General features: G+C 45.1%; 1 protein-coding gene across 2 annotated transcripts in view; it reads left to right on the top strand.

Annotated features, from left to right (window-relative positions):
• PDE8A (phosphodiesterase 8A) overlaps window positions 1-17,933 on the top strand; it is a 169,110-nt gene that overhangs the window by 4,973 nt on the left and 146,204 nt on the right. The gene's annotated exons all lie outside the window — the stretch shown is intronic.

Genomic DNA, 17,933 nt, shown 5'->3' with positions numbered 1-17,933 from the left:
CCGGGTGGTGCTGTGGATGTGTTAAATCGCTTCACTAAGAGCAATGGGCTGGGTTGGAGCCTGGCCCTGCTCCTGCTGAAAGCTTTGATGGGGGAGATGCTGGGCGCTGCATTTGGCTGCCTGCAAGCACTGGTACGCGGCATGCTGCCCCGACACAAGTTTTTCCTAAGGCACCAGGGCCCAAGATCCCTGCTCAGGCCCATTTCTACCTAAATCCAAGTGTTTTCACCCGGGGAAGGTGTGCAGCAGGGCTGTGCTGGGGAGCAGCAGAGCCCCAGCAGGGAGACACCTCCTTCCCTCGGGGCTGTGGTACGAAGGGACTCTGCCTCTCCTCAACCTGGCCCTGAGAGGAGATGGCACGTGGCGCTTCCGAATTCAGGCTCTGTGTGTGTCATAACCAAGCAGACTGTCTGCTTCCATGTCCCATGGCGGAGACAAAAGAGAGAAGTAATTTTTATTAAACCAATTTTTCTTTAAATAGCTTGCAGTTAGTCTTCTCAGCTGTTATCTTTCTGCTGTTGGTTTCTATATTCGTAAATTCTTGTCTGCCGAATTTTAGCAAAAATAGATATGCCAGTCAGCAATTGTCCAAGATCATGTAAAAACTGAAACTTCAAGGACAACAGTTCCTTCCATAGGGTTACTGTCTCTTTGGCTGGCTTTGGTTTTGGCTCTTTCCGTAAGTAATCCGACTCCTCAGCACCCAGCCCGGGGTTAAAATTCAGCTCAAGACAAGCGCAAAACTCTCTCAGGTTTTGATAACTTGTTTGCTGTCTAACTCGGCAATAATCTGGTTCTCACCTTCAAATAAACTGATCACCCAGCAGGGACTGGACTTCTGCCTTGTTGAACAATGAATGTTGCTTTAGTCGCTTCAAAGGAAAACATACAAGAAATGCAGAATTCTTGTTGACTCAAACAACCGAAAGAAACATCACAACATTCCCTAAATCAACAGATGGCAATTTGCAAAACAAAATCTGTACAGCAGCCGGAAGCTTATAAGGCAGGACGTGAAACTATGGCCAAACCGAGACCTTGAATCTTCCCTGCCTAAACTGTGGGGATGAGCTGGGAGCTCTGTCTGGTGACGTTAGCTCGTGTCTCAGAAGAGCTGCTTGTGCATGAACCTACCTGCTTTGCAGTCAGGAAATTTAATTATTGCCTCCACAGTAGCCCTCGCAGAGTACCTTCTGCATGAAATATGCATTCATACGTGATATGTCCCATAATTTTTTTCTGTTTCCGCATATGGAGTTAAGGTTAATGTTCCATACTCTGTGGACAAATAGTAGTTGCCATGGGTACCATAGCCTTGAATTTCCTGTCTCCTGAGTGATTAAATTCTCCACCTTAATTTTACTTTATTGGTTTATTTCTGTAACTCCTTATTTCCTTGGTTTGCTCTCCCTTGAGGGAGCAAAGCAGGACATTTCACAGGCTACTTGTATCTTCTCAGGCTTTTGCATTTTGCACACCAGTTTCGGGGAAAATTGAGGGTGTTTTTTCACAAGGTGTATCAAGCAGCAGGAAACACGCCGGAGCGATGCCCAGCACCCCATAGGCTGTGCAAGCCCTGGGCTCTGCAGTGGATGCCCCGGCTTCTTAAAGCCTCTGCCACTGGAGACCCCTCAGCCTCGCTGGGCAGCCCTCTCCAACGCTTTGATCGCTTCAGCATTAGAGTCTTTCTTCCTACCATGCTGTCTCCATGCTCTGTGAGCCCACCTCCCTCTCGTCCTGTCTGCAGGAGATATGGAGAACAACTTTATCTGTTCTCCTCTGCACGCTGATAACAGCCAGAGCGAGAGGTCAGTGTTCCTGCTGGGATTCACATGGAGAATCTCAGGAGGAATCTGATGGGGTTTAAGAGTTTTTATCTCAGATCCTACAGTAACAAAAGGGTTACGTTTGTCCGATGGGATGTGGGGGCCTTTGCAACACTGCTATCTTACCCGGTGCCTTACAAACTGTCCAGGTGTTTAGGTTTATTCCATAATCCTAGCCCTCCAGAAAATGGCATAAAATAATATTGAAATGGGAACCACAAGCTATAAAAACATAGCCCTAGTTGGTAAGTAAAATGAATAAGTAGCTGTTAAATGCAAAATGAAAAGGCATAAAAGGACAGTGGGACCTTTTGCTGTTTAATCTGAAGTGTTCTATAAATAAAGCTAGGTCACTACATATTGACAAAATTGGTCACCCCTAATTTAAGGCATGTCATAGGCAGTGGAAAAAGTATCCCATAGACCTGACTAATGTGGATAGAAATAGAGAGCAATTTGGAAAAGTAATGATATAATGCCAGCCTTGTAACTGCAGACCCTGCAAGCTGGACGTCAATCCCGTCAGCTGAATAGCGCTTTCCTCCAACAGCCATTTATGGTGACGGAGGTCGATTAATTGATGCTGTTTACTTTGAAGTCATGATAATTAAAGCTAGAGTGTCATCTGCATTGTAATTAACATGCTCCTCTGCACCTAATTCATTCTGACAGTATAGATTAATGATGGTAAATGACCAACAAGGATTTATCATGAGACGATTCTTCGTTCTACAGGCTGCCTCAGACAATTACAGGAAGCGATTGTTAAGTTTAGGCTATTGTCTCGGTGTAATCGTGCATGTTCATTCTTAGCTTTGTTTTGCAGTAAAACCCATCCAAGGGCTTCATAAAGACACAGTTATGGTCCCTAAGAGGCTGAGCCACACTCATAAATGGGGGAGGGAAAGGCAGGAGCTGGTGACATTGCTCTGACTTTTCGGTGTCCCAGTGCTTGTAGTCCCTGCTGATATCAGTAGGAGCCGGGACTGATCAGTATTTCTGCAAATCAGATGCTTTTGCAAATGCAGTTCTGTTGGGAGGTTGGGCAACAGGGTCAGCCGTGCAGCGAAGTGCCCATCTGGGGCTGGGCAGCCTGGTTTGGTACCGGGGCTCCTCCTCTGTGGCAGTGCTGGGGTCTCCTCCTTTGGTGCCTCCGGGAGGAAGGACCTTTTTCTCTGGAGCATGCTACGGGTCCTCAGTATCTCAGCAGTCCTGTCCGCCAAGAACTGCTGCGCCTCTAAGCAATAGCCTCAAGATCCGTCAGTATTTTGAATAACCAAAACATTCTATATAAAGGAGATGCCCCCTCGAAATGGAGGTACCTGCTAATGAGTTCCCTGCAAGCTTAGAGCCTCAGGGAGTTTCACTAGTCTGGCTTGCAAAATCTTGACTTTCAAGCCAAACCGGTCACGGCTGGGGGGACAACACCATGTCATGCTAAACAGAAAGTCATGAAAAATGATATAAATGAACTGAAATTTTCCAAAGCATATAAGGCACTCAATCTCTGGTTACTTCTTGCAAAAAGTAGTTTCATCATTGCCTTTTTGTATAATAGCTTCCTTGTGTACACAAGGACTTAACCTGGCTTATTTAAACTGCGTCACGTACTGCTGCAAGAATACCTGATTAACAAGATGATCAAAGTGTGCTGTTCCACATGTCAATCAATAGGAATTAACATGCAGAAGCCTAGTCCAAAAATGTGAGTTTATAATGGAGATTTGGTTTTCTTTATACTGAAGTGTTGCTGTGTGAGCAAACAAGTGCTAATATGACGAGCTGAACTCCATTGTCTCCCCTCCCTAAGGCTGGCATTTTTCACACTTCTTGCTTGTTTCCCCCGTTTGTACCCACCTCGACCTCCCTCCAAGGTGCAGTGAAACTCTTTTCGTGTTTGCAGCAGCAGTCTGAGATTTTTTGATAAAAGGGGCGAAACAGTGGTATTGCGTAAATGTACAGCAGTGGTATTTTACCAGCAGCAGGTCTCTGAGTGTGATGGGGGTTCGACGTTTTCCCCTGATGCGTGTACGAGCGCTGTCCTGAGAATCGGGCTGCAAATCGACTCCCGTGGCTTGTAGCAGGTACGGATCACAGGCCTAACCGTTTATTCCTTACAATTAACAGGGCGCATGGAGAATTAGAGTTAACCATGTAGTCAAGTGAAAGCAGTTCTCCAGACACCTCTTCTCGGGGCGCACAGCCAGACCCTGGCTTGCTTTTCTTTGTAGACTAGATGAGCCAGAAGGAAACTTGCGATCGTAGCCTCAAGAGTCGAGTGGGCTGATTCCTACATGACTACAGTCAGGACCTTTGGCAGGACACACAGCAAAACAGCTTCTCTCTAGTGGCACGGCAATGTGCTGCAGGGCCAGGAACAGCTTGTTTTGGGTAGAGAAGGTGACTTTGTGGGCTCTGTTGCCCACTCCGCGCACTTGCTTTTCCTTTTTGTTCCTGCCAGTAGGAAAGGGAAGGTGAGGGGCATGGGATGATTGGAGCTAAGAGAAGAAAAAAACCCTGCAACCAACCAACCAACCAAAACCAAAAAAGAATTTGGGATTTTGAAATGTACGTTTTTTTAATTGACAGGTTGGGCATTTTCTTAATGAGAGTAATAAAAGCCTTACTAATAATAATTTTTATTCAGAAAAAGTTTGCTGTATCACAGCCTGAAATACTATGAAGAGCCAGAAGTTTAGCTGATAACTTCAAGACCCTTAGTATTAAAACAGGTAAATGGTCCCCTGGGCCCTGCCTACCTTGGCAAAAGCTGGTTTATAGTGGAGCAGATTTACTGTGCATTGTGGGGTCACACTGCTGAGGTCTCAGGCGTAGTTAGGGCACTGAGTACTAGCGAATGTGCCTGGGACATAAATGGGCACGTGGCATGGAGAGGACACCTGGCTGCCGTTCAGCCTGTAGGCAGTCAGACCCCGCTTCCCTTTGCCCCCAGGATGTTCCTGGGGTGCCCCTCCAACCCCCGGCCAGTCCTTCCAACCTCTGCAGCACCTTTTGCAGTGCTGGTCATGAGCATGTGGTCAGCCGAAGCTGTCATTGACCCCAAAAGGACTCGAGTCAGTCTCTGGTGTAGGTGATCTGCCGGTGTCATGTACTCCCATGCCAGCACAAGGCTCAAGTGCAGGCGTTTTTAGTGTTTATAGGAAATATTGCTCTGCCTTGCCTGTACAGCCCCGGGGACACCAGCTTGATCCTGGTGGCTGCTGGTTGTGCAACAGTACTCCCTGTGCTGCTTCTCTCCGCTCTCTAACCAAATAGTTTCTCTTCCACCAGTAACCACACAGGATGGGTAAATAGACCTGGGGAAACAAGAAAGGTGGGGAAAGAAGGAAAGAGCGGAAACACCTTTTTTTTTTTTTCTTTCTTTCTTCTTCTTCCCCCTTGGAACAAAATCTATTGGGAAATGGGTGTATCTGCACTGTCCCTCCTTCCCCAACCTCAGAGAGAAGGTGACGAGGTGGCTTTGGAGGGGAGGAGCGCGTGGATGAAAGAGGAAGTCTCTGGGGCACCATGGCCATGGAAACGTACAAAGTTGGTGTTAGTGTTTGTTATTGTTGGCTGCAGAGATGCCTGCTCTGCACCTTCGGCCCTGAAGAAACTGGGGTACAGCTGATAGGGTTCAATATCTTTGCAGTTTTCCCCCTGTGAATAAGAAAATAGGAGTTGGGAGCAGAGCTGGATGAATGGTGAGTTTTTTGATTTGCTCTCTGAGCCCTCCCCCTCAAATATGAAAAATAAACATAGGTCTAATGAAACTAAAAGCAGAGTTTCCTTTGGAGAAAATTGAGGGGGTTTAGGAGGAAAATTCTTAAATTTTGCAAAAAGTTTTTATTCAGTCCCAAACAGAATGCCTGATGTTGCTTTATGAGCTGTTTATTTTTGTCCCCTTTCATTTTGGAAAAGAAAAAAATCAAACCCAAACCATTTCATTTAGAAAATACCAAAGCAAAACATTTCACAGAATCATAGAATAGTTGAGGTTGGAAGGGACCTCTGGAGATCATCTAGCCCAACCCCTCTGCTCAAAGCATATTTGAATATGCTATACATTTCTATTTTGAATTTTTGTTTGTGTTCACAATAATTTCCCAAATTTGGCTTGAATTTCCAAACAGATCTGGTCTCCCCAAAATTGTATTTTGGGGATCAACTTAATGCTTACTGATTTTCTGTTTTCTTAGGCTTCTGTTTGGGGTATCTATGTCCTCTCTGCCAGGCTGGCAACGTACACTGTCTTTGGACTCCATATACGGCATTTCTCGGGTGTCATAGATTTCACATAGCTCCTCTTTTCTTCTTCCATATAGCTTTATGTGGACACAAGTGTCTGACTTTATATTTGCTTATTACAGCACACTTCTTACTTGTGCCTTACTTGTGACAGTCATGGAAGCAAAACATCAGTACTTGTTATGAAAAGTAGTAATATACTGTCTGGTTGGCTTCCTACCTATGTCCATACATCTCAAAATGCTGATCCATGTCTGCCAATGATTTACTAAAGGGACAAAGTAGTATCTGTCATTTATCTGCTAATCTTTTTGGCCAGGTTTAAAAAAAAAAAAAGAAAAAGAGGGACTGATAGCACATAAAGAGCAGCTGATGACGCAGAAACATGAATGACTATGATGCCTCAGACTTGAATGTGCTCAAAAGTTTGCACGAAGCCTAAAAAAAGGTTGCAATGGGAAAGTCATTTGTTGGTGCCCACAACAGTGTCACCCGCGTGCCCTGTGGGGTTTGACACCTGAGTTCCTGCTAGTTGGGGGTGCCTGCACTGTCTGAGCTGCCATTTTGGCAGAGATCTTTAATGGCAATTGGTGTGATTTGGACACTGGCTGGAGCAATAAAATGAGTTTTCTCACATTTGTAGTCATGAGGTGCTGTGGGCAGGACTGAGGAACCGTCTTCTGTGTCTGTATGCTAAGTGCGCTAATGTAAAGCTCATGTAAAGGAAACCCCTACGCTTGCTTCCAGTACAGCATGAAACTTGTCTGCTCTTTGTGAAATGGAAAGACAATAATGGCTCTGTCAGAAAATGCAGCTCAGCCCTTCTATTTATTTTTTTTTCTTCTATCAAGGATTTTCATTTCCTTTTCTGCCTTTTCTTACTGGAAATCATAAAACCCGGGTAAAATGCAGGGGGTTCCTTTGCAAAACTATTCCCTCATGCTTTCAGATGGAGCAATTTTCCAACATTGACATGAGCTCACAAAACGTTAGTCTGACTCTAAATAAGATTTTCCAGAGTTGGCTGAAGATTTTGGCTTAGTTCTAGAATAAACTGTTTCGGAAACCTTTCTGGAGTGGATTCTGGATAACCTGGCACCATTTAGAGGATTAAAAAGTCATACATAATTTTCCCTTTCAAAATACTCAAGGCTTTTAAATTTCTCACCCCAGAAAATATCTTTCTTTTCATCAAACATCAGCTGTTTCCAATTGCTTCATTCTATTTTGGTCACCTATTCTCTTTCTTTCCTTCCCATGCATGACTAAATATCTTCCTTAAATCAACTTGAAGCAATTCATTTTTCCATTCATCCATTCGGTTGTGCTGGTTTCTTTCACTGTTGGAACAGTATATGAATGTCATACATTGAAGGAGCAATATCATCTGTGCAGTCCTGAGTGCGGGAGTACTTACTTGGCACCGGTTCTGCAGCTTAATATGCAAAAAACACAAAGACAGCTGCCAGTTTCTGCGTGTTTTAACTGGTTTATGTTCTGCAGCTCTGCGCAGAAATGCTGAAGCCACGGTGGCCCCACACGACAATGTGATGCCCGGGTGCGTGGTCTCGTGGTGAGCGTGCAGCTCCTGAACCGGTGGGACTGATTCTGTCTCAGCCCAGCACTGAGCTCCAGCAAACCGGTCTGTTTGGGGGTCAGGCGCAGCGAGCCCCGGAGCCAGGCCACGCTGCTCCAGCTGTGCTGCTTGCGAGTGATTCCTGAGCCGTCTCCGTGCAGCTGCCGGTTTGGATGTGCTGGCATGCTCAAAGCGACGGCACAGGCTCTGCGCGGTGCTCTCTTGCCCGGCGTGGATGTGGCGTAAGAAATAGGTTACGTTACTTTACGTGTAGGCAACTGGATCTCCTGTTAAAAGTGCGGCGAGGTGCAGGTGCTGGCCCTTCTTATAGGATGTGTCCGTGCCAGTCCTGCATCGAGCTTCAGTGACCAAAGAAGTGTTGCTGCTTCTCAGCCCTGCCAGCTCTGTAGCACCTAAATGCAATCTTGCATTTGCCTTGATTTGTATAGCTGACGAGCACGCATGCTGCTTTTCAGTAACCTTCTTTTGTTGCCCTCAGATTAGAATATTTCTCCAACCTTTGATCTCTCGTATAATAAACAAACACCCACCAGATTTCTGATCGATGCATATGCGACACATGCATTTTCCTTTCACTTGACAGACACAGAAGCTGAAATTATCCAGAAAAAATAAATATCAAGGCCAAGCATAGGAAAGGGTTTGTTTTGTTTTGGGTTTCTTTTTTTGGTGAAGCAAAGAATATGCTGGAGACAGATTTGACGAAGTGAATGACCCAGGTTTTCATGGCAGTTGCATGCCAGCTCTAGCTGTCGTAGTCACGGCTGATCTAAGCTACACTGTGCTCTGCGAGGGAAGGAGACGGGTTCAGGCCTGCCAGAAGGCCCCAAGCACTAAACCTTTCTGTCCAGAGCGGGATATGTAAAGCTACATTTCCCCAGGACTGCTGCCAAATGACTAATCTTGGACACTTCCAGGCATTCCAGCATGTCTGGTTAGTGGTTACACTAGCCATCCTATCGTGTTTTTGGGAACCAAATGTTTTGCACGCTAAAGCAAGGTGCATGTTATACAAAGGGTGCTTATAATGGATTTAGGTAGAGTTGGTAGCCAGCACACAGTGGCTTTGCATCAAAGATAACTGTATGAAGAGGGAGCACTGTGTACGTGCTCAGAAGTCGGAGACGCAGGGGAATCAGATGCCTTGCTACATAGTTTACTCAGGAGTCATGGGCAGGGGGGATAGGAAGGGGGGATTTTTAAACACTGAGTGAATTAATTAGTTCATTAACTTCTGTTTTCATTTCCATGCAAGTGACAACTACCTGTTATGCCCAGAGGTGAGCTAACGAGACAGTCTCTGCAGTAAGCCTCTGCTCAGACAAGCATCATGCTATTCGCAGTAAAAAAGATCTCATGTTTTCTACGAAGAGATCCCAAGCTCCTAGACTATTCTGTTCCATAACCTTGCTTGTTCTAATTTACTAATGGAGTCTCTAAAACTGGACTAACTGTGGTGATTCCTTCATTGCATGGTTCACAGAGCTGTCTCAGGGCATACTCCAATGGGCATTCAAGCTTCATCTCATTGGATTTTCCTTTTTGTTCAAGGTACAACATATATTTCAAAAAACGATAATATGTCCAGACACTGATCATCTCCTGTACGTAGCTTGAATGCTTTCCTGTAGCCAGTACATCTGCCAGAGGCTATTCCTGGTTCATCTGAATGCTCTTGGGGTTTCACTGTACTTTTAACTTCGATGACAAATTATTGTGGTTTCCAAAGGTTAATCATAAGAAGAGATGTCCTGTCCAGATAGTATGGTTTCCTTTTAATTGTCTTTTTGGATCTAGCTTTGTTCTCACACTATGGGGTAATGGGCCAAAGGCGGCACCGTGCAGGCTGTGTTGATGAGAGTTGAATCGCACTACAAAATTTTCCTTTTGATCCTTCTTTTTCTTCTAAACTCTCCCAACTCCTTGCTCCCCTTATATGGAAGCCCTTTGCCTTCTCCTGTTTGGCATCAGTGCTTGATGGGCTGGATCAGGTCACAGTACTCGCCTGTCTGACTGAGACAGCATGGATATTCGAGGGGATGAGCTGACTCCACCGCAGCCAGTTACGTGAGCAGGGAGCCATGCGCTGCTGAAATCAGGTTCCCAGCGCCAGCTCATACACAGTGTTGTCTTGTCTTTGTAGGTAACACTGAATCTTCTTATAAATGTGTTAAATGTTGTGGTTATGTGAATCTATTGTCTTTGTTGAGAATTACAGTCAGTAACCTGTTGTACCAGTGCAAGGAGCTATTGTCATGTTCTAACATGTTCCCCCAACATACCAGGTGCTTACACAGAGGAGGCATAAATCTTTTTGTCAGGGTCCATCCACCCTGGCTAGCTAAGCCCAATTTTAAACTCATACAACTCAATACTCAGGAAACACACTTTAAAAGAGGACTAAATAGCTGCTTTAATTGGGAAGAATCACCAGTTCCCCACCTGGCTGGCCGGGGTGTGGAAAGGTTGGGGATTGTCCCCCGAAGGCTGTGCCCAGGGCAGCGCAGCGAGCCATCCCAGGAGGTTGGAGAGCCGTGCTCGGCCCTCCCGGCTCCGCTCTGCACCAGGAAGGGGAGGGAGTGCTCCAGCTGCATCCGGCCTGTCCGTCTGGCCACAGGAGGCCCTTGAAGTACAGAACAAAATAAATTCCCTCAACCCTAGCAATTTTCTCCAAAGCAGATCAGCAGGCGGCAGGTCTATGTTCTGTGGCTTGCAGTGGGCATTTGGGAGTGTCCAGAGAGGCCTGTGTTTTGATGACTATATCCCAAAGACATGCCTCTGGTGTTTTTCTGTGCCCACAAACAATGTTTGAAAGACATCACATAGAGCACCAAAATCATCTCCGATGGCTTCAGTGGAGTTGCTTCTGATCCTACAGCTCCTTGTCTGGGTACCAGCACCCAAGTACTCCAGGAGATTTGGCTGCAGAGAGCCATAAGCAGGCTGGGAGACAGCACGCCAGCACATCTCTGTGCCTGCTGCTCACCTTGCCAGAAGTCCTTCTTGAACAGGAATCCAGCTGTTGTGTAGAAAATGCCAACAGTTCCATGCTCAAACAAGAATTAGGAAGTTTTTAAAACCAGCAGAGTTAAGAAAACCGATGGAGATGAAAACTGTTTCCTTGTACAGCTGCAGGGAGGTTCTTTGCGGGTTTCTGAGCTTCCCCAAAAGTGTCGTGTTATTCCCCATGTACAAGTCAGACACTGAGTAAACCCACTATGCGTGTCTCCCCAGTGCACCAGCTCCTTTTTCTGCAGTGGTTCCCATTTGTAAGAAAGCCGGGAGACGTTCCTTCCTAGGGGCAAACCTGCTACCCGAAATCCCATCTCACTTCATTGCCTAATACTAGCATTTTCATGATAAATTGACCTTCAGGGAAGGCCAGTCTTAAATATGTATCAGAAAGTTGTTGTGTTTAAAGCCTTTTAGATGATTATTGGACAGTTCAAGCCCGTGGTTGATACCAAGGAGTTTTTCGCTGGTACTAACCGAGGTGTGCTAACTCTAGGAGAGGCAAAGCTTTACTGCAGAATTGTAGGTTATGTTAGAAGTACTACAAAAGTATGGAATTTTACTTGACTATATTAACTATTTTAAATATACAATTTCCCAGAAACCACTGAAGTTTAAAAGGAGGGTACTGTGGCGAGAGGGGTCACATTACAGCCTTACTTCCAGGCAATGACAAATACTTCCTAGGTGACTTAGGGCAAGTCACTCAATTCATATTTTCCCATCTGTAAGGAAATACAATCATAAATTAACCAGTATTTATGATGTGTTACTGTATGTCTGTCATATAACTTTAGATAAATGAAAGTTTACTTTTATTTGCTGCTCAAGAGATAAAAGAAAGCAGTAGATCAACTGTTCTGGAAGAAAGTGAAGGTTTCCATAATCCCTCTGAAGTTCTTTTTTCACTGAAGCGGTTAACAAAGCTGGATGTAGTGAATTCTAATGTGCGTAATTTAGCTGAACACTTTAAATTCTTTTAGTTATATGGCTCCCGTCTGTCTGTTTTTGTTTTACTTTTTTTTCCACTGCTGAGCTCCATAATTGTTCCTTTTAGCCACAGTCACCTAAGGTCAGGCTGTACCTTGCGAAGGAGCCGAACTGCAAACAAGGCTAGCTAAATCACGTGTCTCCAGCCCGTTCCTGTTATTAATCCTCCCAAGTTCTGGGCCTAGCACTTGGCAGAGCAACAAAAGTAAACTTTTTATCAGAAGTTCACATTCTCCTAAAGTGGAGGATGAGCTGGGTAATTCCTGTCTTTTTGTAAGGGTGGAGAATGGGAGCTACCTCAGATTCGTTTCGATGATGCAGTGGATGCAGGCGACTGTATTTAAAGACCAGTGTTTGTGCAATGTGAATTTAGTCTGATAAAATTCCGTTTCTGTTCCCAAAATGTCTTTTGGAGTGCTTTCATTAGTAAATCTGCTGTCATTGTAACAAATATGATGCTGGCTTTAAACTGGTGAGAAAATGGCCAAAGTACAATCAGTTTATACTCTGAGAGGAAACTGGTCTGGGTATTTAGGTTTTGTCTGAAATCTACAGCACTACAAAGAATTTTTATTCCTGCTTCAGTCTCTGTCTAGCAGGGTCCCAGCTTAATTTACTTTCTCTTACTCTTATAATTTTCACATTCTTCATCTCTGCTTCAGTTCTTTGTCTGTTAAGTTCATCGTGTGGGAGCAGGCACAGCCAATTCAGAAAATCCAATTGGAAAGGTTGATATACTTTGTCCTCAGAGCCTCTGGGCAACCCGGGGGGGAGCCCAGGCACTGCCGGCGCATCCCTGGGTGAATCCAAGGATCTAACATAAAATGCTATGCTGGGACAAATCTGGAATCAATCTATCTGCCCTACTTAATTCTTAATGTGTTGATGTTATTAATAGGTGACTATATTAAGATAAGAAAAAAATGTTGTCGTGCAGCAAAATGGTGAGAAAAATTTAAAAAAAACACCCAAGATAAAAGTAGAAATCCTAAGAAGGGAGAAAACCAGCAGCCCTCATCGTTGTGTTTATATATTCCTCATATAGGTCAATATTTAGGTACATGTGGTAAAGTGCTTACAAAATATTTTTGATAAATAGCCTAATACTTCTGAGATACCAGGCGAGGAGTTACTTGGCATGCTTTGGGATGGCTGGGTGTGTTCAGGCATCCTCATGGGTTGCTCTGAGAGTGTGCAGTCTATTTTGCTTGGTACCGGAGCGGTACAGCCATGCAGCCCAGTTGGGTCTTGCTGTAATCAAGTGCTGAATATGAATTAGTGGCATCCACAAAAAGTCTAATATAAAGCAGAAATGATTAGTGTTTGACAGAGAGGAAGGGGAATTCAAAGAATGCTTCTGCTGTGGGCTGGAGGTCATAGTGATGTCCACACACCTAAAGAACAATATCTAAAGGCAGCCTGGTTGCCTAGAAATAGCTAAACTGCTTTATCATCTGCAATGAGATTGAAGTATGATTTCCAAGACTGTATCCCTACCAGACTGTCCTAAACAGTTCTGGGACATTTAGCACGTCCATCTCTTCCTCTAATGGGTGAAATTTTTAGGACTAACAGGAAGCTTTTAAAAATGTGGCTAATGCTGTGTTGAGTGTTGCAGCAAGAAACTGAAGATAAAGGCAGCTGGACTAATGGAGTTCTCCGTACTAGTGAAAATGCAAAACTGCAATAAACAGCCAAATAAAGAAAAGCAAATCTTCGTGCCGTGTCGTGACCACAAAGGAGACCTTTAAGAGGGATTCTGGGCATTAACCTCACTGCATTGGAGGTACGAAATCAGCAGGTTTGAAAAAGTCTAGGTTTTCTTGGAAACCAATCTTGTGGTGAAAAAAATGTCTCCTCCTGTTTGACCAGCACTAAAAGCCTGTGACTGAGGCTTGAATCAATGAGCTATTAAGGGCCGCAGGGAGGTGATGCCCCTGTTGCTCTCTCTCAGGAGCTGTTGTGTGGCTGCCCGGGGTGCCCTGCAGCAGGGCAGAGCCGGCCCTTCCACTGGGGCCTTTCTGTCCCAGAGAGTCACCTTTTGGTGGTACTTCATTGCTCTCTTCCACACTTTAAGACACAGCCAACACAGCTTGCCAGCAAAGGAATAAACAGCAACATGTTTTACAAAGCACATGCAAACAAGGGATCTGCTCCCTCTTATCTAAACCTGCATGTCAGTGATTTCTATCTGGGTGTCTAATGCTGCAGGTAATTTGTACAGTGATGGATATCTCTAACTATCACTACACGTTAGTGCCTTTTTTCCGTTCTTAAATGTGCAACAACTTGTGCTGCTAGTCAGGAAAAGTTTGCATTTCTCTGGTTTGTTTTGTAAAGCAGCATCCGCATGAAAGAAATCAATGTGTTAAATACTTAACATGTACACCTACAGTGTCTCTCCAACCACAGCACTTCCAAGCAGTCCTTGTATACTAACTTTTCCCTGTTACTTAGCTTATAATATTAATAAAAACTTGAACGGAAAGGCTATGAGGGATGGAATGTGCTATATTGCTTTTTTCTTCTTTAATTTGTTTTTCTTTTTGATCATCCGTTACATAATCAGTGAAACACCTCGCAGCTGGACACATAGTTTCAGCTAGTGAGATGCCTCCAGCTTCTTTTGGTAAATGAACAAGCGGTTTTAAAATCAAAAGCGAAATACTGTTTGGGAATGAGGCCTGGTCCTGCATCCTCTCATTGCTGCAATGATCCAAGGTAGGAGGCAAATCGGGACTGGGCTCCTGCCTAGACACTGAATTAATTGTGGGTGTAGGAGACCTGTTATGTCTCTCCTCTCTCCATCTCCATGGGGCGTTTAGTGGAGAGATGATTGGTGCCTTGCTTAGTCAGTGGCAGGTATGAGTTCAGGCTGATCCGCTGCTGTTTTTTGGTGAAACCTGCAAGAAAAGGCAAGGGTTTCACAATGCCCCTCTCCTAGAGCTTCCTACAAATCCCCCCTGAAGGCAGGAGGGGGAACCGGGGTGGAGGCACCAGCGAAGTTTGCCCACCTGGACAGGCATGTGGGGGCACCGAGGAAAAGTGAGCGAGTGAGATGGCAGCTCTGGATGTGGTAAGTGGGGAATAGCACCCCACGCTGACCATAAACCAGTCTCGGGATAACCAGCAACAGCTGAGTCGCCGAGTACCACCCAGCTGCCATCACTGCCTGCCCCTGTGCAGCACAAGCCTGCGCACACACTCAGCCTGATGTGGGTCAGCTGGATTTAGACTGTCATCTCTTGTAGTATTTTTCTTGAATACCTGTATTTCTTCCCAGTGGAAAACTGATTTTGCTGGGATTTGCTGTTCCTGCTGAAAACAAGCATGGCTGTGTTTGGAGAAAACTTTTGTAGTGAGGTTATTGCAGGCATTTCAGTAAGCATCTTGTGTTGCAGACATACTTTCTTTTTCCTTCTCGCTTTATCCCTGTCTCTCAAAAGTCCACATGGCTTTTCCCAGGTGAATCTGTGAAATGGACAGTTACTAACTTAGTTTCCTTTAAAAGGATAACTGCTTTAGGTCAGATTTTGAAGTCCTCAGGACTCAGAGCTTTTGTTGAAAAAGTGCTTATTTCTTTTGATGCCCAAGACTGTCAAAAGGAAGATGTGATTTTTGGGTGTTTATATGGGCTGAGCAAGAGGAAAGTGGGCTGCATGGGCGTCCGAAGAGATGTCACGTGCCTGGGATGATCCCGACCTTCTCAGATGACTCAGACGCTTGCCTAATGAACTTCTAAGAGTGCAAGGAGATGAAAAAATCTTTAATTGTTTTGTCCAGGTTAGTATACTTGTTGTGGTAGTGAATTTTCTGGCTTGGTTATTTTGATTCTTTCTAAAGCTAATGTGTGCACTGGTTTCCTCTGAAAACCCCTGAAACCAGAAGCGTAAACCAGATTGGAGCTGTGGGAAAAGGTGTGTTTAGCACTTGGGGCATGTGAGAGATAAGGGAAGGGGCAGCATTGCTCCTGGTTATCTGCCACCACTGAAATGTGAGGTCCCATTTCTGCAGAGGGCTGGGAAAGAGAACTGTGCCCTGGAGGTATGTCAGGGAGACAAAGAGATGCCACCACAGCGTATTTCAAGTGAGAGGAGGTGAAAAAGCCTCTGGACAGAGGATGAGGAACCCACCAACATGGGCACAGTAAGACCAGACCCAGGAGGTCTTGCCAAATGAGATCAGCCTGCCCCAGTTCGTCAGATCACCCCCTGCTGCATCTGTTTGGAATTCTCTCATGAGTTTAAAGGACATGTTTTAAAACTATTTTTCAGCTCCGTTCCCAAACCATTTTGGTGAATTTTGTTTTTATAGCACATGCTATTGTGACTGTGTTACAGAGTCTGTCAGCCCCTGCAGCACCCAGCTGTGCTGGCTGTAACCATCATTCACAGAAACTGCCAAGTGCTGTTCTGCTTAATATGACAGATCCTTCCGTGATCGCTGCGCCACAGCCTGCCGTGGTGAGCCTATTGGGAAGGATGGTGCCCATGTGGGTAAGATTTATGTTTGTTAGGGCTGTGGTGAGTGAGCCTGCAGCGCTGCCTTCCCCTTTTCAAAAACTCGGAAGATTTATCTCCCTGACACATCCTACGTCTCTCTCGTGCTCTTTTTTTTTTTTTTTTTTTTTTTTTTTTTTAATAGCTATCCCCAGAAAACTTACGTGGTCTGGCTTCTCCACCTGCCCTCAGTGTGGTTTCTCCTTATCTCTCCCCCAAGTTGTCATCTCCTCTCGCAATTCTTGTGGTGTTGCTCTTCCCACTGCTCGGCTGCATGTGCAGACAGCTGTAAAATGGAGTTTACAAGACTCATGATCTACGAGCGCTGTGCCATGGCACCGCAGAGGTCGGATTCTTGTACATTCCTCTTCACAGCTGTCTGCACGCAGAGCTGCATGCAGGCAAGTGGCAGGGAATGCAACTTCTCTGATGGGAGCTTACAGAAACAAGAATACAGTTCGAAAAATAGTGTGAATCATGAATGAAACATTACTCACAGAGCCTGATTGCAATGTAAGAACTGCATGTGAAGCATTCCTGGAAAAAGGGGTACATTTGGAGAGAGTAATAAATTGCACAACCATCTCTGGGTTATCTGATGGTAGGGTGTGCTTCTCTTGGTTAATTAAGGGTTCAGCTTCTCACATATGTAAGGCTACTACTGCCTTGCTCCACAGAAAGACCTAACATCAGGAAGGACTGTACATAGTCGGATATGACTGAGTGTATTTACAGGTGTTGGTTTAGCCCAAGGAAAGGAAATGTACTTCAGAATACAGTTAACAGTTGTTAAGTATTCAGATGAGGTCCAGTTCCCTGTCTTGTATTCAGACATGTTTGTGGGATGAATTTTTCAGATGTTTGAGTGATCTAGGAACACAAATCTCGCAGCCAGTACATGGGATTTTTGCTATTGTGAATATATAATAAATTACTGCTCAGTACAACTACAGATGATGGATCTGTTCCTTAAATAATAAATTCAGCAGCCATGAAAGCCGCCTGTTTTCCAGGTGTACAGCCTGTCTTAAAGAGTTATTTTAGAGAGTTTTTCAGCTGCTGCTGCTGCCTTACTGCTGGGATGAGTTTCTAGCTCTGTATTTTGTTGTTCTCTTTGCCACTCTTACTCCATCTTTCTCTGGGAAGGGTTAAGGATGCTGGCCCAGGAAGGAAGGCTGCTGGCCACTAGCACTGCTGGTTAACCAGGAGCAAGTGAGAAAGTGGCTGCTGGGCAGGAGGCAGTGGGGACCCGAGAGGGGAGATGGGAAGAGAGTCAGAGAGAGAAAATTGGTGGTTTTGAAAGCGTGTCTTGAGTGAGTCTTCCCTCATTAGCTTGACCTGCTCTTTCAGCTGTGGGGGTAGGCTGACAAAGACTAAGAGCTTGTCCTTCTAGCTTTGATGACCAGAGAATACTGACCTACTGATGGAGGATCTGGATTGCTTCTTTCTTTTACTGATTTTCTTTTGCTTTCTCTTACTGGATCCAGGCAGGTAACAATGGGATATAAGGGTTGTGGCATCAGGAGCCAATTTATGAGGCTGAAGGGTCCTGAGGCTGGGGTCACTCTGGGACTGGGCCAGAGGCCGGCTAGCTTTGGGGGGGATCCAATAGCCTCGGGAAGCAGAGGGACAACAGGCAGCAAGGCCTGTAGGGTGTAAGAATTGGATATACCACCCCCCCAAGTGGGATCAGTTTTCTAGCAGAAGGATCAGTTCTCATCTTTGGTTTAGTAAATCACAAACTGAAAGGGTTGCATACTA

The sequence above is a fragment of the Rissa tridactyla genome, chromosome 9 (genome assembly GCF_028500815.1).
Source record: "Rissa tridactyla isolate bRisTri1 chromosome 9, bRisTri1.patW.cur.20221130, whole genome shotgun sequence".
Classification (NCBI taxonomy): domain Eukaryota; kingdom Metazoa; phylum Chordata; class Aves; order Charadriiformes; family Laridae; genus Rissa; species Rissa tridactyla.
The sequence above is the reverse complement of the archived record's forward strand: the minus strand, read 5'-3'. Positions and strand labels throughout refer to the sequence as shown.